This window comes from Podarcis liolepis (genome assembly GCF_965112155.1).
Source record: "Podarcis liolepis genome assembly, chromosome: 3".
NCBI classification, from domain to species: Eukaryota; Metazoa; Chordata; class Lepidosauria; order Squamata; family Lacertidae; genus Podarcis; species Podarcis liolepis.
In genome coordinates, this window is record NC_139557.1 from 13,227,096 (window position 1) to 13,252,215 (window position 25,120).

A 25,120-nucleotide genomic window follows, 5' to 3' on the forward strand; every position below is an offset into this window, starting at 1 on the left:
CCAGAAATAAAGCAACCCTCAAATGTGATTTTGAGGATAAATATGTTATCGGCTTGTGCAGGTTTGTTTTATGACATTGCCATGAGTGGTCGTTTTTCACATCTTCAACACTGTCCTGCAATTCTTTGAAAGGATTATTGAACTTCCCTCCGAGATCTCTAATCTTTGATGAAAGGGATATATTTGAAATGACCACTGATTTCACAGCTCGCTCAGTTTATTCATAAAAGGGGGAAAACGTTTTCCAAGGAAGCTTTCACAGACAAGTGTGTGTCAATGTTTAAATATAATATGCAATTGTTACTTTATTATAATGTATTCTTTAAGACCATACTTTTGTGTGTGTGATATATTTTATCTATCTCACAATTAACCCCAAACAATAAATAATGGAGATGTCCTTTAATTTACCCCGTTACTAAGTGATACTGAATAGTGGAGGTCCACTAAAAATATGTAAAGTTCTATTATGGGAAGAACTCTTGTTCAAGAGAACTTCTGTGTGTCTTGAGTAATGTTCTTTTGTATTATTTTTGGCTTCCCCAATAATTTTCCTACATTATTTGGCCTAATTCAGCTGAGAGTTCTAGTCTGGTCAAACTAAGTTTCCAGACATAGGCTGTACAGGCCATTAGAGGCCCGTTGAGTGGATTATTAACAAATAAATGAAGATGGCTCCTCAATCCCTGACCACCACTGATAAACAAATGTACTTTGTGTAATGTCACCATTTCCTCTGTTATAAAGCACAGATGAGTTTTCTCTTTTTCTTTAAGTTGTTTTCTCCTTTGGGTCTGCCATTTCCATCACACAGACAGGCTACCCAAGTACAATAAATTGAGATTAATATTTGGCTGAGATTGAGCATGTACGTCCAGTTGGCCATTATGGAAAATGAATCAAGCAGCCCCCTTTCTGACTGGAGCCCAGTCTTTCCATTCTCCACAAACAAAAACTTTGTTATACATCCCCGTGCAGCTATTCAAAAACCATTTCGTGGGTTGGATCAAAAGGTATTCTTCTGCATGCAGAAGTCATCTTCCGAGGGGTTGTTTTATACCTTGTGCTATAGCACTGGATTGGAAAAGTGAAACTGCATCCAAAGGCATTCAAGTGTTTCTGCAAGAGCTAGCGCAGCTCCATCTGGTATGCAGGCTGAGACCTTACCTGCCTGTGGACTGTCTTGCCAGAGCGGTGCTTGCTCTGGTTATCTACCGCTTGGACTACTGCAATGCGCTCTACGTGGGGCTACCTTTGAAGGTGACCCGGAAACTACAACTAATCCAGAATGTGACAGCTAGACTGGTGACTGGGTGTGCTTGCCAAGACCACATAACACCAGTCCTGAAAGACCTAAAATTTGCTCTCAGTACGTTTCTGGGCACAATTCAAAGTGTTGGTGCTGACCTTTAAAGCCCTAAATGGCCTTGGCGCAGTATACCTGAAGGAGCGTCTCCACCCCCATCGTTCTGCTCGGACACTGAGGTCTAGCTCAGAGGGCCTTCTGGCGGTTCTCTCACTGCGAGAAGCAAAGTTACAGGGAACCAGGCAGAGGGCCTTCTCGGTGGTGGTGCCCGCCCTGTGGAATGCCCTCCCACCAGATGTCAAAGAAATAAACAACTAACTGACTTTTAGAAGACATCTGAAGGCAGCCCTGTTTAGGGAAGCTTTTAATATTTGATGAATTACTGTATTTTAATATTTTGCTGGAAGCCGCCCAGAGTGGCTGGGGAAACCCAGCCAGATGGGCGGGTATAAATTATTATTATTATTATTATTATTATTATTATTATTATTATTACTACTACTACTACTACTTATTTATTTACAGCACATGCAGCAAAACTCCTAGACTTTGCATGCTGGTGGCTTTCACCTCCAATAATCTAATCCAGTGTTCATTTGGTTGCAACAGAGCATGTTCAGAAATATTCTTCCCTCCTTACTCATACACTTACTTATCTGACTGGTGATTGCTCTCGAGTGGTTGTAGGTGATAGTTCCTGTTTCTTTCTGCCACTGTGTGTGTGTGTGTGTGTGTGTGTGTGTGAGAGAGAGAGAGAGAGAGAGAGAGAGAGAGAGAGAGAGAGAGAGAGAGAGAGAGAGAGAGATTGTACCTGCATATCTTCTGCTTCAGTAAAGGAAGGAGAAAGTAGACAATGTGGCCTCATGCTGATGTCACTAGTCATTGTGACCTCATGCTGATATTACTAGTCATTGTGACCCCATGCTGATATTACTAGTCATTGTGACCTCATACTGATGTTAACCACCTTATGAAAAGTGAGACATTGGTCACACGTTGTAGCCAGCTGATTTTCATGAGAAAGGTTCCTTCCTTCCTTCACTGGCAGGTGGCAGGCTCCATTATCCACTACTTATTTTAGACCATGGGATGACTGCCTTCTGTAGCCTTCTGCCTGCCAGCGAAGTACATCTCTCTGTGCTATGTCCACCTGCTGCCTGCCACAGATTTCTGTAACCAAAGGAGATCCATGAAGCAGCCATGGTAAGCAGCCATTCTCTGGAGCTCCCAACAGGAAGCCAGCACTGGAACGGTTGAAGTTATTCCCACTGAAACTAAATTAAAACCATAAACCTAAAGTATTTCCTCTTGAACACTCCTAAATAAGGGAATTCATGACCACAATGACCACCATCTTAAATGAGAGCATAATAGGAGCAGACAAATGGATGGAGTTAGTAATGTGGAGCCTCCAAGTTCAGATATAGTATGTTTTTGAGTGCAGGTGCCACTCTTGGAAGGGAGAGAACAACAGAGGGTTGCTTTTTGCCTTCATATCCAGCTTTGTGAGCTCAAAGGCATTGGTTTGGCTGTTGTTGAAGGCATGATGTCTCGATGGGACTTCATGTTGATACAGCAGGGCTCTTAGCTTTGTCACTGAAAATGCTGGAGTGTCCTAGACTTTCAGCTCAATGAGTATACAACTTCTCTTCACATCCTTTGCCTCTCCATTCACCCTTTGCTACCTCAACCAAGTTACTAAAGGTCCCTGTGGTGATCACACACAGGGCCCCCAGATGTTTGAGGGTCTATTGACCTTGTGCCGCGATAGCTTTTTCCGCTGCCACCACCCCGTATCTCATGGGGACACATGGAGTCCAGACAGTTGTTAACATAAACAAATAATCAAGTTTATTTTTAAATGCAGGAACAAGCTTATGGTTTCAGTTAAGTTTCCTCTTGTCAGTTTCTTATTCTTAGTTCCTAACAACTCCAAACTGATTATTCCCAACTATCTATCTGACTCCACCTAACAATTCCTCTCACTCTCTCACAATACAACTCTACCAACCCACACCTAAACCTCCCTCTTCCTTCTTCAACTCCCAAGCCTCAACTGACTTTCAAAACCTCCCACTCTAACTTTTATTCCCCCCTTGCATTCTCGCTGGCCAATCACATCACACCCATTTTAACCCTTTCCTTATGACCTATCCTAGGAGGCAAATGCCACAGTCCCCATCTAAGCATCCTGGTTTAACCAAGGAAAGGATAGCTTTGGAGGATAGCTCAGTCAGTACAGCACGAGACTCTTAATCTCAGGGTTGTGGGTTTGAGCACCACCAGGGGCAAAAAAATTCCTGCATTGCAAGGGATTGGACTGTGTGGTCCCTTCCAGCTCTACAACTCTATAATTCTATGATTCTAACTTGGATGGTGATTGAACTGATGGCACAACTTTTGTGAGTTAAAGGCTTTGCTTGGGAAGAGGGAACCACCGGTTCACAATGCTATTTATCTTCATTAAAATAAGCCTTACCTATGGGCACTACTTTGTTGTTGTTGTTAAGTCATTTAGTCGTGTCTGACTCTTCGTGACCCCATGGACCAGGCACTCCTGTCTTCCACTGCCTCCCGCAGTTTGGTCAGACTCATGCTGGTAGCTTCAAGAACACCATCCAATCATCTTGTCCTCTGTCATCCCCTTCTCCTTGTGCCCTCCATCTTTTCCATCATCAGGGTCTTTTCCAGGGAGTCTTCTCTTCTCATGAGATGGCCAAAGTATTGGAGCCTCAGCTTCACGATCTGTCCTTCCATTGAGCACTCAGGGCTGATTTCCTTCAGAATGGATAGGTTTGATCTTCTTGCAGTCCATGGGACTCTCAAGAGTCTCCTCCAGCACCATAATTCAAAAGCATCAATTCTTCGGCGACCAGCCTTCTTTATGGTCCAGCTCTCACTTCCATACATCACTACTGGGAAAACCATAGATTTAACTATACGGACCTTTGTGGGCAAGGTGATGACTCTGGTTTTTAAGAATCTGTCTAGGCTAGCAATCCTCTTTCTGAAGCCTGCTATTCTTATAATTGAATCTGGAGTTCCAAGTCTGGTCTAGGTACATTGCATGCTTGCTTGTTTGTTTGGTGACCTAGCTTGGGAGACTAATTGTTTTCCGTTGCCTTGAGGAAAACAAATAGTGTTCTATATTCAGTCTAGTTCTAGCTCATGTTCCCGTGCTTCCTTTAATTTTCCATGATGCCCTATGAGAAAATGGAATATAGGCTTGCTCAGTATGAATGGAAGCAACTGCAGGTCTTCAAAATGATGGATGCCGTCATCCCGCCCCGTGGCGGGAGTTATATTTCTCAGTGACACAAGAGGAAAGAAACAAACACTTTCAGAGGAGCAAGAACCCTCCAGTTCTTTAAAGATGCATTGGTATTTCCAGAGCTCAGATAATTTTTCTGCCAGAAGCAAATGTGACCTAACTTTAGATTTGGCCTTTGTACAGAATCCCCATTGTTAAAAGATGTGACTTTTAAGTGTTGTAGCAAAGATGTGAATGGGTAGATCATCAAGCAAGGAGGTCAAAGTTTCTCTAAGTTAAAACAAGGCTTTGGACAGACAACTTGGATCCTGTTGCCTGTCTCTTGAGCCATCTGTTGTTATGTAGTTAGCAGCATATGTTGAAACATAACTTTTTACTGCTCCCTTGTATGGACTGCAATCCCACCTCCCCTTCATTCCAGTTGTCTTATTCTCCTTCTTGGTTACAACTGTTTGCTTACGAAAATGGTGCTTGTAGTATCTAGTGCAGGCATTGACAAGAAAAGTCTGTTGCATTTAGAACATTTTCAGAAGTGACTTATCAGAAGACGTTCTCCACCAAGAATGCATTCATTTGGTAAACAAGCGTCTCTGTTTATTGCCTCAGCTGTAAAGCACTCTCATGTGTATTTAAATGTATGTATAAATCTCACGTTCGCCCTTGAAAAATACTTGCCACCGGGCTCCTGGTACTTTCCTGTTGGCTGTCTGTGGGTATTTTGATGGGGAAAGCCAAGTTCATGCAAGCATGCATCTTTCAGTCCTCTTATTGGCCACATCTAGGTACAAAGTAGAGACATCACCTTGCCAACAAAGGTCCGTATAGTAAAAGCTATGGTTTTCCCAGTAGTGATGTATGGAAGTGAAAGCTGGACCATAAAGAAGGCCGATCGCCAAAGAATTGATGCTTTTGAATTATGGTGCTGGAGGAGACTCTTGAGTCCCATGGACTGCAAGAGGATCAAACGTATCCATTCTGAAGGAAATCAGCCCTGAGTGCTCACTGGAAGTACAGATCGTGAAGCTGAGGCTCCAATACTTTGGCCATCTCACGAGAAGAGAAGACTCCCTGGAAAAGACCCTGATGTTGGGAAAGATGGAGGGCACAAGGAGAAGGGGACGACAGAGGACGAGATGGTTGGATGGTATTCTCAAAGCTACCAGCATGAGTTTGACCAAACTGCGGGAGGCAGTGGAAGACAGAAGTGCCTGGTGTGCTCTGGTCCATGGGGTCATGAAGAGTCGGACACGACTAAACACCACCAACAACAAAGGTACAAATATGGAAGCGATATTGTAGACCTGTCGCTGTCTATGTTTTTCTGCCTTGCCATGTTTGTTGGTCAAACTGTTGTGATAGTGTTTTATGTAGCAGCAAGGGGAAAAAATGGAAATGAGCACCTAACAGTATAACCACCATCGGTGCAATAGATGAGTGCTACATGAATCTACAGGACCTATTGGATAATACCTGTGTGATCTCTGAAGATGTGTTGAACTCTGTTCTCATGCACACCTCAGCTATGTCTGATGGATTCTATTTTGTTTTTTTTAGTTTTGTATAAGATTTGGGCATATCTATGTGTGGACGAGCACTTTCCAGGCATGGAACAAGTAGAAGTGTGACTGAGCCCTGAGACCCTGGCAAACCTCTGTCTGATCCTGGTCTACTGGATCAGATACACCCAATTATTTGACCTAGAAAAAGACAGCTCCGTATGTTTGTAGGAACTCAACCCCGGCCCCGTTCTTTTCCGCTTTGGAATGCAGGCAGGAAATACGAAACTGATTCCTACAATTTCATTTGTTTAAGCACTTTCAAGATCCCCATGACAGGGAACGCATCGTGGTCAGCAGAGTATGTGGAGTGTAATGTACCAGCAGGGCAGAAAGGCTAACTTGAGAGTGGGATTAAAATTCACAGTTCAATTTACAGTGGCACGTACAGTTGAAACCCACTGCCGAGTGTGTATCCCACTCAAGACTTAAAGAGTTCTCTTTGTGAAGCCTACTGTGATTTTTGGCCTTGGAAGGGAAGTGGGTATGCAAAACAAAGCTCTTTTTACTAGTCAAACGTTTACAGTGCAAACAAATTCAACTATGCATTACTTCAAATTGAAAATTAACTGACCAAAAAATTCTATTCAAGTGTCCTTATTGTTTGCTTTCTTGTTTCCAGAGGAGATTGGAATTTTGCAAGGGAAACACTATAGGAAGAAAGGTGATCAGTACAGGAAGGTAGCAAAATTTGCAGAATTAGATTCCTAGTCACTTAATTCCATTTCCAACACAAGAGATTTGTTTTAAATGGAAGCTGCAGTGCAGGTTTATTTTATGTCTCCAGAGTTACAGGGAGGCATGTACTATGGAATGCAGCATTCATAATGAAATGCTGAAGAAGCTTGTTCTGTTGAGTTTGAAGAACGGGAGTCATAAGGCTGTATACTCACCTACCTGCGAGTAAGCCTTATTAAGCTCAATGAGCTTTTAGTTCTGAATAGATATGCATAGGATTGTGCTGTCAGGGACCACCATTATCTTTAAAAAATATATTAAAGGGGGATAACAAAAGGTAGCGGTGATGCAGCAGCAGTTATGTAGCTTACGAATGCCCAAAGAGCTTCACAGAGATTGCATCAATAATCCTTGTGACAAAGACAGAGAACCTGCTGTTCTCCAGATGTTGGACTCTTAGTTCCCATCAGTCCCAGCCAGCATAGCCAGCAGTGAAGGATGATAGGAATTGACCTCCCACAACATCTGGATGGTCCCAGGTGCCTCACCTCTGATTTCAACAAGCCTATACAGTAGGACAGTGTCAGTACTCCTCTGCAGGAGATGATGGTTAAGGCTGAAAGGTTGTGAGTTGCATAAGACCACTTACAATGACAGAGGTGAGAGTTAGGGTATGTTCACATTAGCAGCATAAAATGTACTGAGGTTGTTGTCCGTCCGTCCGGGCTGTGTTTCAAGCCACATTTGGGCAAAATGAAGCCTGAAGGAAAAAGTAAATAAAGAAGGAAGGTAGGGAGCAGCCAAAATCCATTTATGATTGGTAGTCACAAAGGATGGAGTTCTCAAGGCAGATGCTCAAAGGATACTGGGATCGTGAGACGGAACTTTGCATTCCTGACCTAGGTTGGAGGTAAGTATAGTTCAGCCATCCCCATCCCAGTACCCTTAGAAGCTCTCATCAATACTAGCCAGCAGAGCCAATAGTGAGTTGTAACTTAAATATCTGGAGTGCACCAGGTTGGAGGAGGCTGGAGTGCTCTGGTTCATGGGGTCACGAAGAGTCGGACACAACTAAACGACTAAACAACAACAGATGCCTTACACAAGATTTGAAGATAAAACTTTACTTGTTCAGCTGTGCCAGCCTGACAAGTATTATTCTTATATGTATTAATGAATGCAATACATTTCTCTCCCTTGAGCCCAAGAGAGGGTTTAATCCTTTTGTTTTCAAAACTCCTTCATATCAGTGCATAAGTTGTTAATCCATAACTTGCCCTCCTCACAAGCACCTTTAGTCAGTGTCTGCTCAAAGTCACCACACTCCCACGTTCTTGGTCAAAGGATCAACTAACAGAATAACCAACCAGCTCCCAACTGCCACCTCCTTTCCCCAATACCATTTATTCGTTGTGAAATACATTTACAATGCAAACACAATACAGATACTAGCAACATACCCTTGCCTTCTGTGGGAGGGCCTTGGCAGTAGACCCCATGCTTTTGCATGCAGAAGGTCCCAGATCAATCCCCAGTGCCTTCAGGTAAGGTTGTCTGAAACCCTGGAAAACTGTTGTCAATCATGTACAATAGACAACGCTGAGCTAGATGGACCAATCATCTGATTTGACATGTTTACATCTTTCTATTTTCTCATTTGGGGAGATGATCAGGTTTCAAGTATACTTGGAGTAATTCTGAATGCACTTGCATGCTTATGTTACCCCTGATATATCTTTAGAGCTTCTACAAATGAATTTTGAATTCTGCACCTTAGCTGAGCATTGTTCGGATTTGCAAGAGGGGAGGTACAACTTGTGGATGGATGCACTCTGTGAGTCGTCAGTTATTCACATTTCTTTTGCCTTGGTAAAGTCTGCCTTAAGATGTCATCTTTCATCAGCCATCTGTTAATAAGATACTACTCATGGTGACTGTTAGTTGAGAAGCTATATTTCAAGGCTGACTGTCGCCTGATAACTACTGCAAACCGTAGTACTGCGAAGCTGAAGAAATACTTAAAATTGTCGGAGAGAGTGTTAAAACACCAAGGATTAGCAACTGTACAAACAAGTCCTGTCTCTAGCTGAAGTCAATTAATGGTGAAATAGTTACAGAGTTTACGTCTTGTGCCAAAGGACTGAGATTTGGGTCCAGATGCGTTGGCTTTAATCACTTGTTCGTTTAAGTGCACGGGGGCAGGGGGGCCGCTCTAGCAATTAAGTTTTGAGTTTTGGCAGAGCCTTCAGAACTTCCATTAGTTAGGCAAATTATGGGATAGATTGTACTTGGAACAGCTGTCCTTGTTAAAAAAAAACTCTCTTAAAAAGTAAACAATGGGTTGTGTTATAAAAAGAGAGAGAGAGAAGAAGAAGCTTCATCTGTGTCCCACATCAACATGTTTATTAAGGAAACAAGTTAACCAAAAAAATGCAGGGTTCTCTTCCACTCCCCCCTCTCTGAAGACATCTAGAAGAACTAGCATGAAATTATTATTATTATTACGAATCAAGGGCCGCAATCCAAAGAACTTCCTAACAATTCCTAAGTGATCTTTTCTGTGGGACCAGCCACCCCAGAGGCATGTATGTCTTGTAAAAAATATCTAGCGGCTGAGGAAAAATGGATGGAAAGGGTGAACAGTGGTCATTTACACAACACCAAGAAAGACCAGCAAAATTCTGGCTGCTGTTACTGCATACAAAACTAATTTCACATCTTTTTTACTAATTTCATTATCCAGTATTCCCAACAAGAAAGCTTCTGGTTTTTTAACAAAAGTATATTTCAGCATTTTCTTTAACTCATTATAGATCATCTCCCAGAAGCTTTTTACCTTAGGCCCCGGGATTCTTTGGTGGAGGGAGCCATGACCAGGAAGGGGGATCACGGCACTTTTAATATATGCTGTAAATGTGACTTCAAACATGGTCACCCTCATGGAGAAGATGTTTAACTCTTTCCCCTTTCTGCTGATCCAGCCCTATATATGCTCCCACCAGGCTCAGAAATGCTTTCTCTCTCTCTCCCTCCCCCCCCCCAGTCAGACTTTGAAATTGGAAGTGAACCTGGCTGTGGGGAAAATATCCTTGGGGAGAAGTGGTGTTTGCACATCTTGGCTGTACGTCCTGGAAGACCTGCATGCCTTTCCCCACTTGGCCTGGGAGGGCCTGTCTGACTCCAGTGGCAAAAGCTGAGGCTGCTGAATAGACTGTTGGGTTGGGATATTGTTTGGGAGGGAGGGTGTTGCTGTCATTCACACACACACACACACACACACACACACACACACACACCTCTTTTTAAAACAGGACGCTGTGGGTTAAACCACAGAGCCTAGGACTTGCTGATCAGAAGGTCGGCGGTTCGAATCCCTGCAACGGGGTGAGCTCCCATTGCTCGGTCCCTGCTCCTGCCAACCTAGTAGTTTGAAAGCATGTCAAAGTGCAAGTAGATAAATAGGTGGGAAGGTAAACGGCGTTTCCATGTGCTGCTCTGGTTTGCCAGAAATGGCTTAGTCATGCTAGCCACATGACCCGGAAACTGTATGCCGGCTCCCTCGGCCAGTAAAGCGAGAGGAGCACCGCAACCCCAGAGTCATCCGCAACTGAACCTAATGGTCAGGGGTCCCTTTACCTTTATCTTTTTAAAACTTATTATGAATGATGTAGAAATGGTTGCAATTTGGTTGCATACTTTCTGATGTGTTTTATCTTTGTGGTTACTTTTGTTGTATCTGTGTTTTTTCGTGCTGTTTTAACCATGGAAAGATAGCATGCAAATAAATTGATGCATGTATGTACGAAAGAGGATTAAGCACCTGTCCTCATCCGGTGATCTTCCTCTGTAAGCACACTTTGGCCTTGCAGGCTTCACAATGACCTCAGTAGTATAAAATGCAGGGCTGGATTCAGGTGGTTTCTAAGATTAACTTGGTTTTCAGTCTTGAGCCGTGTAGACAGCAATTCCTTTGGGGCACTCTCTAGATGGTTTGCCTTTGATATTTGCAGTGTGTCTTGACAGAGCGTCTCGACCCCATGAAAAATGCAAACTTGTACATTGAAGCAGCAATTAGTATTTTGGTCACCGATGCCAAATTATGGTGGTAGACCCAAGCTATGTAAAAAAGCTTTCAAGAAGACATTAACACATTTATAGTGTGTTGTGTTCTCAAGGTTCAAGAGCCTATGGCTATAAACCAACTATCCCAAAGTTTTATAATAGATGTGGGAGAGATTGAGAAGAAAGATGTGCATCGTAAAACTTTCTAATTGAACAACACGTACTCATTACCCTGATGTTTTGGGCCCTGTATGAGGAATTTCAGATAACAGGTAAAGTATGTTTACAAGCCCACAACTGGAGAGGAAACATAATTACAACTCAAAATTTAAAAACGATTTTACAGTGCGCTCCTATGCTGATCTTCTTGGAAATCTAAGTCCTATTCAGTTCATTGAGGTTCACTTCCAAGAAGGTCATTGGTCATTCTAGCTGTAGTCATTTGAAAGCTGTACATTCAGAGCACACAAACCCAAGTTTTGTTTTATGATGCATGAGTGTGTCTGTCTGTCTGTCTGTCTGTCTGTCTCTAGGAAAGCTGAATGTCACCATCTTCATTATTTAGGGATGTGATGTCCTGTTACTGCTGCAGATTTAGCAGTCATGGCAAAATTTGGAGGTGGGATTCAACTAAGTTGTTGTGCACGTGGAACAAAGTTTGCTTGTGCAATGGGTCTTTCCTCTGTTCTCTCTTTGTCCCCCATGCTCCCACATCTGTTATGGATAGTTGTGGGGGTTGGAAAACCCAGGACTGATTTAGAGGTGGCGTGGTGGTGAGGAGGAGGTTTGTCTAGAAGAGACAAAACCATGAGCCCAGGTTCAGGCAACATACTAAACCAAACCATGACTTAGCTCACAACTGTGCAGCAGTGGGAAGAACGGAGGAGGGGCAAAGCAGCCACAACCCCTCCACTCGCCTGCATGGTTTGGATTAGTGTTGACATGTAAACTGAGCCATTAGGTTCCAAAGACCTAAAGGAATGAGCAAGTTTTGATCTATCCCCTAAGTATGGGTAGCATGAGAGACAGCCTAGTTCCAGAACAGGGGTGCCACTACGGAGAGGAATTTCTTTGGCAATCACTCATAGCCAAGTAAGATTGTCTTCCATAAAGATGGTTTTAACAGTGAGTCCGTAAGTGACTGTGGAGGCTAATTCTGGATCCACACATCCTTCCACAGTATGGACATATGTTTCTGAGTGGGAGTTGATCATGGTGAGGGTTTGCCAAGCGTGCCTTCCTCTTAGCACTTTCCCCCTTTTCATCCTGAGTTTGAGCATCTTCAAAGCCTTGGGTGGAAATCAGAAGCCCAGCTGCTGCTTGTCTAGTTGTTTAACAACCCCAGTGCTGGAAAGGGAGGCTATGTGTCAGGGTGTGTGTGAGAGAGAGAGAGGGGGGGGAGGTGATGGATCATTGGTGTGCATGATTGTGCATGTGATTATGTATGAGAGAATGAATGTATGATGAGGGAAAGGGAACTCACCACCATCCTGTGGCCTTAAATCTGAGGAAACATAGGATTGCTTTCTTCCACATGTACCTACTATTTGTTGCTTAAGATCTACCTCAGATGCCCCACTCTGGCTTCCTCCAGTGTCTATTGTTTCATGCCAGCCCAATCTCTGAGCTGTGCGAGATTTCAGGGGTTCTGGGCATTTACCCAGGGTTCGTGTTTTCTTTGGAATGAGGCACAGTGAAGACTGTGGTGTCTTTATGATAAAAGGTTTATTTACACATATATGCACTGTTCACAGCATTAACACTCCAACAGGGTCTTGCTTCTCCCATAGCTTGCGGCACAGGATTCAAGCAGAAACCAGGCATCATTCTGTTTCTCTGGCTTCCCAGCCTGTGCTTCCAGCTTCTAGCCCACATTATTCAACTCTCAGCTCTCACCTTTGTCTGTCTTTCTTTTTTATATATTAGTTTTTATTAGTTTTCCAAATTATTACAAATCCATCCAAATTACTTAAATTTAATACGGTTTCTTAAAAATCAAGTTTCCCGCTCCTGTTGCAAACATAAGTCCATCTCATCCTCCTATTGCCATATCTTCTGTTCTTAAATTTCCATTTCATCCATTACTAGTTGTTGTCCAATCTAACAGCAAGCCATATATTCCTCCACACAAGCAGCACCTCTCTGTTATATCTTATAAATATAAAATCCATTTCATGTGTGTAAAGGTAAAGGGACCCCTGACCATTAGGTCCAGTCGTGGCTGACTCTGGGGTTGCAGTGCTCATCTCGCTTTATTGGCCGAGGGAGCCGGTGTACAGCTTCCGGGTCATGTGGCCAGCATGACTAAGCCGCTTCTGGCGAACCAGAGCAGCGCACGGAAATGCCGTTTACCTTCCCGCAGGAGCAGTACCTATTTATCTACTTGCAGTTTGATGTGCTTTCGAACTGCTAGGTTGGCAGGAGCAGGGACCGAGCAATGGGAGCTCACTCTGTCGCGGGGATTCAAATCGCCGACCTTCTGATCGGTAAGTCCTAGGCTCTGTGGTTTAATCCACACCGCCACTTGCGTCCCCTTCATAATTTCCACCTTTGTTTTTCTAACTACCAGCTAGTTGAGGGAGGGGGCACACCCATTTTCCCTCTGGCACTGAGCCATTTCCTTTGTTCCATTAAATGCCCATTGCCCAGGCTATCGCCTCACCGGGAAGCTAGTCTGGAATTTAAAGGGTCTTAGCATACAACCTACAAGTCTCCCTCCAGCTCATAACAGTCTAGTGAGGTCTGGGCCTTTGTGACAGTAACGCCAGGCTCTGAAACTCCCTCTCGGATGACGGCTGACCTGCTCCATTGTGGTCGACCTTCCTGTGACAAGCAACAATTGTGTAGTTCTGAAGCAAAAAAATACTATCATTTGTAACGACACCTCTCCTACTTATTTTTGCTATTCCTACTTATTGCATCTCATTTTAATATCTTTAGCTGCCTTGTTGATGCAAAAAGCAAGATACAAATATTCAAAATAAAATAAAATAAAATAAAATAAAGAAAGGCAGAGGACTTCCCACTCCAGGGACCATCTTTAAAATAATGTATTTTAGAAGATGATGATGAACACACACACACACACCCCACCTCAAGTGGACGCAACAAACATGAAGCAAGATACCGATATGTAAACACATACTAAAGGGCGTTTTGCTCTCAGGGCATAATGAGAAATAAAAGCCTGAAAATGCAAATTTCTTTAGTCTTATAAAGTTGCTGGGTGGTCCTGATCACGAACATTTGCTAAGTATTATGGAAGTCCCTTGGCAAAGGATTAGCACTTGTTGGCAGCACTGCAGTAAAAGATTAGTCCCAAGAAGCTGTTACATCCTCTTCTGTTAAATGTTCCTTCACTTAAAGAGAGTGGAGCCTCATAGTGACATGAAACTAATGGTACTTATTAGGAGAAAGCTGTGTGCTTCTTAAAATCAAGTCTTACATCCCTTGCCTTTCCAACAGGCAGCAGAAGGTAAAAAAGAAAGAGTTGTCTTTTCAGAATAGGCAGCTGCTTATCCTTTTCATTTCTTATGAATCCATGCTTTTAAGATGTGACGCTTATCAGCTTAGGAAGGAATCTGTGCCATTATGAAAGCTCAAACTCTAGCATCCATGAGTAAAGTTAGAAAGCAATGACAATGATAATTTTTATACTGCCTACATATATACATATATCAGATACATATACATATCAGATTATACATATCAGATTTCAGGATAGAGCGAAGCAAAAATGACTGTGAATAACTTAGAGACTCAAAAGCATTATACCAATGCTGAGAATTTATAAAATAACCGGAACAGACACTTTTCAAAGGCTTCTCCATGTAAAGTGAATTACTGTAGTCTAATCTAATAAGGCAGGCAGAACTTGGATATTGCTGATTTTTTAAGCCATGAGAAACGCTGAAAACAGATTTGTAGGAAAACTGTGTGTGTGTGTGTGTGTGTGTGTGTGTATATATATATATATATATATGCGCGCATGCATTCAGAATGTATTTCAGATATATTGTTGATAACTTCCAAATGTTGTACATACAGAGCTAGCATAGGATGTGAGAGTTAGCCTTTGGGTATTTTGTTTGAACCATTTTGGCTGATTTATTGTCTGGCCAAATTCTCCAACAAAGCCTCAAAAGACAAGCAATTCCCTTAACCCTGCTTCTGTGGTTTGCGGTAACTCACAAAAGTTTACTTTTGTGAAACTTATTAAGATTTCCATTTTGCAAACCTGTGTGTAAAACAAATATAATAGTCGTACTTTTTCCAAACCGATGATGTTCTTCCTAAATTGGGGTCTCATTTCTGTTTTCACATGCTATGAGTTTCCATGAGCAACTCATATTCATTACCATGACAGGGACTTGGGTGTGGATATTAAAATAACTTTGCCCTTCAAGGAGCATTTAATGAAATAAATAAAATAGCAGGACCTGAGATTGTGTAGATATATAATTCTCTGGTATGGCTTTGTTTCTAGAGTCTTGTCATGAGTTTTTGAATGTCAATTTTTGAGTTCTCAAATAAGTGCATGTAGTACAAACAGCTAAATCTCCATATTGCTGAAATTTGAGTGCTGTAATATGCTCTAAGCTTTACTGCATTTTAACAGGTTGAACCTATTGTAGACACACAGATTATCCTCTGTAGGAATGGGGGGTTAATCTCGCAATAGAGGAGAAATTCTATTTAGTGGACATTTAAAGACAAACCTACCTAATTTGCAATTTCTGAAACAATATACAGACCAAAACACTTTGAGATTTGCAATTGCCTGAATTTTGCAATGCAGTTATCCAGTCAATTAATGCTCATGGATGCAATCATTCGCCCGTCTCCCCTCTGCACTACCCAGGTATAAGATGACCCCCTCAATTTATACTTTATTTTGGAGTAAAAAACCCTTGTCTAATACAAGGGTAATTCACTGACAGAACTCTGCATCAGAAGGTCTCGTGTTCATTCTGCGCCCTGACCATTTAAAATAACATGGAGGGATAGGATGTGAAAAAATTGGCCTGCCTCAAGTCTTGGAGATCCTCTGTTCACAGAAGAGACAATGCTTGAAAGGCCATTGGTTTGCTTCCGTATAAGACAGCTTCTTGTGTTCATATGATCTGGTCAATGTATGTGTCAGCAGCCTTGAGGGATCTGGAGGAAGAGACGTTCTTTCAAGATTTGCAACAGTAAATACTGATAGTCAATAACTGCCTTGTGTTTGGCATCCAAACATGGGTTTCAATCTTTGATGTTGACTTTGTTATCTATGCTTTATGCTTCTCCTTTTCAATCTGCAGGTTCAGTCCTCTGCTGCACCATACCCCTCCACCCTCCTTTGTTGACAAGAAGCAAGAGGGGTGTGATCAGCCATTCACGTGGAAAATGTAAGTATTTTGATGCCTTCAACACAATGGACTGTGCATGGAATGTTAATGATCTTCTTCTTCTTCTTTGGTGATCACTCGTTGCCAAGTAAGATTCTCTTCCATGAACACGGTTTTAATAGTGAGTCCATAAGTGACTGTGGAGGCCAATTCTGGATCCACACATCCTCCCACAGTGAGGACATAGGTTTTCGGGCGGGAGTTGATCATGGTGAGGGTTTGCCAAACGTGCCTTCCTCTTAGCATATTTCTCCCTTTCATCCTGAGTTCGAGTGTCTTCAAAGTCCATGACACCTTTGGTAAAGGCTGTTCCCCAATTGGAGCGCTCACAGGTCAGTGTTTCCCAGTTGTCAGTGTTTATGCTACATTTTTAAAGATTTGCCTTGAGAGAATCTTTAAACCTCTTTTGTTGACCACCAGCATTACGCTTTCCATTTTTAAGTTCGGAATAGAGTAGTTGCTTTGGAAGATGATAATCAGGCATCCGCACAAAATGACCAGTCCAACGAAGTTGATGTTGAAGAATCATTGCTTCGACACTGATGATCTTTGCTTCTTCCAGTACACTGGCATTAGTTTGCCTGTCTTCCCAAGGGATGTGTAACATTTTTCGGAGACACCGTTGATGGAATCTTTTGAGGAGTTGGAGATGGCGTTTATAAGTGGTCCATGTTTCACAAGCATACAGTAAGGCTGGTAGTATAACAGCTTTGTAAACAAGCATTTGGGTTTCCCTGCGAATGTCCTGGTCCTCAAACACTCTGCACTTCAATTTGAAGAAAGCTGCACTCGCAGAACTCAGGCAATGTTGGATTTTGGCCTCAGTGCTGGCCCTTGTGGAAAGATAACTGCCCAGGTAGGAGAAATGATCAACACACACAGGGCTGTGAATGGATTGTTAAGGATACCATCCCCTCTGCAGGAACCAGGCAGAGAAGTATTCACTTAGAGCAGAAATGTATAGGCAATGAAACCATAATACATGCAGGCCAAGCAATCCCAAAGACAGATGTGAGCCTGCCAAGGTCCTCCTAGTCCTGTTGCCCTGCCTGCTAAGCTGTGCTTGCTGCTGACAAGTGGTGATAGCAGTAAGGAACAGCAGCAAGCTCTTATTACAGGCCTGGAATATGTTTAGATGAGCATGGTCTGCCCCATTGCTGCTCAAATGCTTCTGGGAAGTGGCAACAGCAGCTTCTTGGAAGGAGAGATAGTGGGGCTTATGCATTAGACCAGAAAAGGCTTGGGGGGGTGGCATTGGCGTCTTGTTACTACATGATAAAGCAAAATCCCAAACTCCACTCATTATTCTCGCATCCCAAGCAGCAAATGGTTAAAGAATGCTATAACAGACAATTTAAAATCCGAGACATTCCTGAAACCTTTGTGCATCAGACGTCCCCCCGCCCCCAACCCCAAGATGAGGCAGTAGGGTTAACCACTAAAATGAACTATTTTATTTGACGTGAACAAACAAGGTTTTGATGGGTTTGGTCAAAGTGGTTAACAAATACCGATGGGCTTGCCGCTTCATGATATTTTCTCAGGGTTAATGTATGTTGAGCCATGCCTGGAATTTTATATTACTTTCTAATGGGCGCTCTTCTGTGTGTTTTCAAAGCTTTTTTTTGGGGGGGGGGTCGGAGGTGTGTTTGAGATGGGGTGTTTGGGGATAGTGTGTGTGACACACAAATCTTGCGCATAAAGCGGTTACGCAGACTTCAGAGTTCACAAACCATTTGAAAACCTCCCCACTGAGAGACGCCAGCAGTAAGCCATATGCGCTATTCAGATCTGAAAACACAATGAAAATGCTTTTGTGGTTCACAACTGGTTGCAAAGAGTAAATGAGGCATGCCAAAGAATTTCTCCTTTTGTAGAAACATACATGAGTGTGTTATTTTGGTGTTTTGACTTGAAAGCGTTTTCCCTCATTTTCCCTCCACTTTCTTCCTAAGCAAAAAGCAGCTGCATATTTTCATAGATCACAATTATCAGATGATGGCAATTTATAGCCTACGTTGTGGAGGGTTCCGGTGAACCACATCCCTACCAAACGCTCTGCCTAGTCAGCATAGTTTCCCCAGAAACAGGCGTTTTGCTCTGGCATAAGTATGTTTCTATAGAGGCCTTCAGAAACAAATCCAGCAAAACTCTTTCCTTAGTGAACGGCAAAGGTACCCTTGAGACTGAAGAGCTAATAATCTGTTCAATTATGTGGTCCTTGGGGCACCAATAACCCCCAAAATGGTTCTGGAAGTTGATATAAGTTTCCTTTTAAAAAAAGAGCTACATTCTTGTGCCTGAGTTGGCCCAAAACATTTTTCTTCTTCAAGTGGAACAGCAGGTTGTGGCCCCCAACCCCACAGGTCAAGATACAGAGTACCCAAAACTAGGGATGGGCTGCCCATACTGCTTTTTCTGTTTCCCATTTTTCCAACCTTAAATTTAGTTCTCCGTGTTTCTACATCAGTATGCAATTTATTTTTCAAGTCCTCGAGAAATGTAATCAGGATTTCAATGCAAATTTCACCTAACGTACACGTTTGCATGCAACTTTGGCTAACGTATACATTTTTACGGCACTGCTTTCCCTCATGCAAAACATTTTTTTTTGTACGCTATATTTACTAATATATGCATTTACATGCACACTTTATATATTGGTATGTACATTTCTGGGCATGTTTCTCAGCTGGAGAACTGCATCACGAAACTTTGGAGAAGTACAAAGTTTGAAGGATGGCTGTGTTTCAGTTTGTGTATTGGTTTCGAAAGTGTGGGTTAAGTAAGTTCTGCTTTATGTGCAAACTGAGTTTAATTTATGTCCCATCCCTGTCCAGGGCCAGCCAAGCTGTTTTTGGCACTTGAAGCAGAAACTCCCACAAGCACTTCTCTTTCCTGCCGAAGAGTAAAATGTGACAATAATAAATTAAATAATTACTGGCTTCTCCCGGCACTCCAAATCTGCCGCCTGAGGCACCTGTCTCACCGACAGTAGGGTCGGCCTTGCTTTTGTCCCTGAGGAAGTTTACTGCCAAAATGCGTAGGACATCTTGGTTTTTATAAGGACGTTTTTTTTTTTTTTTATAAAATTTTTATTGGTTTTACAAAATTTTTAAGAAAAACAGACAAACACTAAAAATGACAAACATACACGTATAGTTTCAAACATATTTTCATAAACCTCTTTTCTTGGACTTCCCCATACCCCCCCTCTCTGCATCCCAATGTCCAAAATTCAACTAGCAACTTCCAATTATTACTTTCCAATCTTTATCATCTTAGTCCTCTTTTATAGTCTAACCTTGTATCCCTGTACCCTTTTGCTTCTGAAAACCACAACATTTTAGCATTCATTAAGTTTATAGTAGTCCTTAAGATAACTTTTAAATTTTTTCCACTCTTCTTCCACCGTCTCTTTTCGTTGGTCACGGATTCTGCCTGTCATCTCGGCCAGTGTCATATAGTCCATCACTTTCATCTGCCATTCTTCCACAGTGGGTAAATCTTGTGTCTTCCAATACTTTGCGATGAGTATTCTTGCTGCTGTTGTGGCATACATGAAAAAGGCTCTGTCTTTCTTTGTCACCAGTTGGCCGACAATGCCCAAGAGAAAGGCCTCTGGTTTTTTAGGGAAGGTACATTTAAGTACCTTTTTCATTTCATTATAGATCGTTTCCCAGAAGGCCTTAATCTTCGGGCATGTCCACCAAAGGTGATAAAAGGTACCTTCAGTCTCTTTACACTTCCAACATTTGTTATCGGGCAAGTGATAGATTTTTGCTAGCTTGACTGGGGTCATGTACCACCTGTATACCATTTTCATAATGTTTTCCTTTAAGGCATTACATGCCGTAAATTTTATACCGGTGTTCCATAACCATTCCCAGTCAGCTGACATAATGTTATGTCCAACATCTTGAGCCCACTTAATCATAGCCAACTTAACTGTTTCATCCTGTGTGTTCCATTTCAACAACAAGTTGTACATTCTAGATAGATTCTTAGTATTGGGTTCTAACAGCTCGGTTTCTAATTTTGATTTTTCCACCTGGAAACCGACTTTCCTGTCCTGTTTAAAGAATTCCATTATTTGGCGATATTGGAACCAATTTTCTACTTTATACTTCAATTTCTCCTGACTTTGTAGTTTGAACTTATCTCCATCCTGTTCTAAAATTTCCCAATACTTCGGCCATCCGACCTCCATATTGAGTTTCTTCACTGCTTTAGCCTCCACTGGTGACACCCATCTAGGGGTTTTGTTTTCCAATAGATCTTTATATCTTATCCAAACATTAAACAATGCTTTTCTGACAATGTGATTTTTAAAGGCACTGTTAGCTTTATCATACCAAAGATATGCATGCCAACCAAAAGCGTTATTGAAACCTTCCAGATCCAAGATGTCCGTGTTCTCGAGGAGCATCCATTCTTTGAGCCAGCAAAAAGCTGCTGCCTCATAGTACAGTTTCAGGTCCGGCAGGGCAAACCCCCCTCTTTCTTTAACATCTGTCAATATTTTAAATTTAATTCGGGGCTTTTTGCCCTGCCAGACAAATTTCGAAATATCTTTGTGCCACCTCTTAAAACATTCCATCTTATCAATAATCTGCAAGGTCTGAAACAAAAATAACATTCTAGGCAATACATTCATTTTGATTACTGCAATTCGGCCTAACATTGACAATTTCAAATTTGACCATATTTCTAAATCTTTTTTGATTTCTAACCAACATTTTTCATAATTGTCCTTGTACAAATTCTGATTCTTAGATGTTAAGTAGACCCCTAGGTATTTAACCTTCTTGACCACAGTCAAACCTGTTTCCTCTTGAAATTTCTCCTTTTCCATATCTGTTAGGTTTTTCCCTAAAACTTTGGTTTTTTGCTTGTTCAACTTAAATCCAGCTACCTGGCCAAACTGTTGTATTATTTCTAATACCTTTTTCGTGCTAGTGTTTGGCTCTTGCAAAGTCAATACTAGGTCATCTGCGAACGCTCTTAACTTATAATGTTTAGCTCCGACCTGCACACCTTTAACCTGCTGGTCATTTCTTATCATGTTCAGCAACACCTCCAGAACTGAAATAAAAAGTAATGGGGAAATCGGGCACCCCTGTCGTGTTCCTTTCTCTATCTTAAGTTCCTCAGTCACAACATTGTTTACAATCAGTTTAGCTTTTTGTTCAGAATATATTGCAGCCATACCATTCTCAAAACCCCGGCCTACCCCCATCCCATGAAGATTCTTCTTCATAAAACTCCAAGAAATATTGTCAAAGGCTTTCTCCGCATCCACAAAGATCAATACTGCCTTAGTGTTTATATTCACCTCTAGCTTTTCCAAGATGTCTATTACATTCCTTACATTGTCTGCCAGGTGTCTTTTAGGGAGAAAGCCTGCTTGGTCCTTATGAATCTTCTCCATCAAAACTCTTTTAAATCTTTTTGCCAAAATGTCTGCAAAAATTTTGTAATCCACATTAAGGAGTGATATTGGGCGGTAGTTCTTGAGTTGGGTCTTTTCAGTCTCTGACTTTGGTATGAGTGAAATATATGCCTCTTTCCACGATTCAGGCGCCCTTTTTCCCTCAAGGATCTCATTACAAACTTCTCTTAGTGGTTGAGTCAACCATTCCTTCAGCGATTTGTAGTATCTGGAAGTCAGTCCATCTGGTCCCGGAGATTTGCCCAGTTGCATATTCTGAATGGCAGCCTCTATCTCTTGTTCTGAGATTCTCTGGTTCAAATCCATCTTACTTTGATGAGAGATGTTTTGTAATCCATATTTTCCAAGGAATTTGTCTATATCTTCTTCATTTTGCGGGCCTTGAGTGTAGAGTTTTTTGAAATAACTTAAAAAGCAATTTCTAATTTCATTGGGCTTAGATATATTCTTTCCATCCACCTCAAGGCTTGTAACTGTATTTAGTTTCTGCCTTTTCTTCAATTGCCATGCCAAAAGTTTACCACATTTATTTGCTGATTCAAAGGTCTTTTGCTTCATTTGCTTTATCTTCCATTCAATCTCTTGGTTCATCAATTCCATGTATTGTGTTTGATATAACTTGATCTCTCTTAAAATGTCTTGAGACTTTGGTTTTGTTCTTAATTTCCTCTCTCCTTCCTTTATCATTTCCAAAATCTTCTCTTTTTTCTCATTTTGTTTTTTCCTCTTTATTGAATTTTGTTGAATCAAAAATCCTCTCATAACCGCTTTACTTGCATCCCAGATCACTCTTTTCTCCACGTCGGTCCTCAAATTTATTTCAAAATAGTCTTTTAGAGTCTTTTGGGCCTTCGTGAGGATCTCCTTATCATGAAAGAGGGTGTCATTCATTCTCCATCTAAATTGACCAGTTATTGTAAGCTTCATCTCCATCTTCACGGCGTTATGGTCGGAGCAAGTTTTTGGGCAGATTTCCACTTTCTTAATCTTTGGAGCCATTCCACTAGTAACCCAGATTTGATCGATTCTGGTCCAGGTCATCATTGCTTGGGAGAAAAAGGTTCCCTCTCTTTCCAGAGGGTTCCTTGTTCTCCAAATGTCTATCAAGTCCATGTTTTCAGTCATTTCAAAAAAAGTCTTAGGGAGTCTCCCTTCTTTGGTGACTGTTAGTCTTTGTGCCTTGTCCATATTGGTGGAGACCACGCCATTCATGTCTCCCATGATTATCATATTGTAATCCAAATAATCCATCAACGTTTCATGAAGTCTCTTAAAGAAGTCGGATTTGCCTTCATTTGGTGCATAAATTCCAACAACTAGAAATTTTTCTCCTTGTACTTGTATCTCCACAGCCAGATATCTCCCTTGTTCATCTTTGAATATCATTTTTGGAGCCCATTTCTCTTTCACATATATTACCACTCCTCTCTTCTTAACTTTGTCTGATGAGATAAATTCTTGTCCTAGCCTTTTGTTTGTAAGTAATCTCCTGTGGGCTCTAGTTATATGAGTTTCTTGTAAGCATATCAAGTCCAGTTGTTCTCTATTTAATACATGAAATACTTGTCTTCTCTTCAAAGGCCCATTGAGCCCATTACAATTCCAACTGAGGAATTGCAGAGCCATCTTGCTATTTTTCTGAGGCTCCTCCAACAGCTCCCAGTTGTTGCTCTTCTTCTGATGGTGGTGGTTTTTGTCCAAACGAGAGATTCAGGATGTCCAACGCTCTCCTCTGTTCTGCAAGTACGTCCACAGTCCCCTTCTGTAGATCCTCCTGGTATCTTGCCAAAAATTTGTCTTTATCTTGAATTGTCTTTATTTTCACCTTGTTTGCCTTGTAGTCAAATGACAGCCCTTGTGGGAATTCCCACCTGAAGCGGATAGAGTTTTTCTTTAGTAGAAGGGCTAAATCCTTATAAAAGTTTCTTAAGTCCAGAATGTATTTTGGGATGTCTTTGAAGATCTGTACAGCTGAGTTTCCAATTTGCAAGGCCTTTTCAAAGTGTAGTCCCAATATTTTGTCTCTTTCCTCCTTGGATCTGAGTGTGATCAAACAGTCTCTCGGGGTCTTTCTGTTTTGCTTTTTGCCCAATCTAAAGGCAGTCGTGATTTTGAATTCGTCTTCCTGGAGGTCCCAACAGTCCACAAACTCCCTTGTCAAGTATTCCACAAGGTTGTCTCCTTCATTCTCCGGAATCAGTCTTATTTTTAAATTCCTCTCTTTCCTCTGTAACTCCCACAAGGCCAAAGTTGCATCATGCTCATAGACCTTCTTGGCGATCGGCTCTAACTTCTCCTGTGTCTCTCCCGCAGTAGCTTTGGCGTCTTCGGCAATTTGACGCGTAGTGGCGTTTTCCTCCACCAATTTATTTATGGATTCTGTATTCTGGTTTAGTCTTGCTGAAATTTCTGTTAGTTTTAGTGTATTCTCTGAAGTCTGTTTTGTCAGAGACTCCAGAGTTTGATTTATCTTGAGCAAAGCATCTGTCACAGCTTCCATGGAAACGGCTGCTCCTTTGTCTTGTCCTGTTGTTCCTGTTGATCCAACTGTTGCGCCTGAGATTGAGCCTCTTTTCTTTGCCTGTAGCTGCTGCAGCTGTTGTTGTTGTTGCTTGGTTTTGGCTCTTGTGACTATCTCCTCTTGTGCGCCACTCATGTCAAGGTCAGTTCCCACGGGATTTATTCTCCCTTGGAAAATTCCACTGTCTTAGGCCGTGCCGGGCCTCACTTTGTCCTCTAGAGGGAGCAAATCAAAATGGGCATAGAACAAAGTTTCCAAGTATAAAAACAAAGGAGTCTGTCCAGAATGTAAAAAGGGAAGTTAACACAGTCAAAGTCAGTCAAAGTCAGTATTACTAAAAACTTGTTGCTTTAGATTGCCACAGTTGCCCAATTTATGCTACTTCTTCTTGTATTGTACAGTAGCCAGGCACTGTGGAAACTTTGTATCAAAGTATCGCTTCACAGGAAAAAGTCAGTTCAGTATGGTGCAAAGGCAGACCGTTTCATTTTCAGATGGATGAGACAGCAGAGGTTTTTTTACTTCTAACAAATCATGCAGTTGTTGTTCAAATTCACCTCCCCTCTGCCCTGCTAGCTAGAGGGGAGATCAAAGGGTCTAAATGTCCGGTTAAGCTAGTCAAGTAGCAGGTTTAAACGGATGCAGGTTTAAAGCTCCGTTGCTTTCGCTTTCATGCAGTCGGGGGGAGGCAGACTTCCTTTGTTTAGCTCTCCCCCGTTTTTAGCCCAATTTTTAAAATTTAAAAGGTCCCGGTTATATTTCAGCTCTTACTCACGGGGATTCAGTCCAAATTTTCTTTTCAGGAAGGAATCGGCGCTCTCCGCTTATGGCGACGCGGCTTCACTTCGCAGGCTGGGTAGCGACTCTCAGCACCGCGCTCACTC

General features: G+C 41.9%; 1 protein-coding gene across 1 annotated transcript in view; it reads left to right on the forward strand.

Moving 5' to 3' along the window:
* Positions 1 to 16,174: 16,174 nt before the first annotated feature.
* LOC310702354 (uncharacterized protein) overlaps positions 16,175 to 25,120 on the forward strand; it is a 157,556-nt gene continuing 148,610 nt past the window's right edge. The window contains exon 1 of the transcript XR_014523453.1: positions 16,175 to 16,263. The gene's annotated coding sequence lies outside the window, so the exon portion shown is untranslated. The remainder of the gene's footprint in view (positions 16,264 to 25,120) is intronic.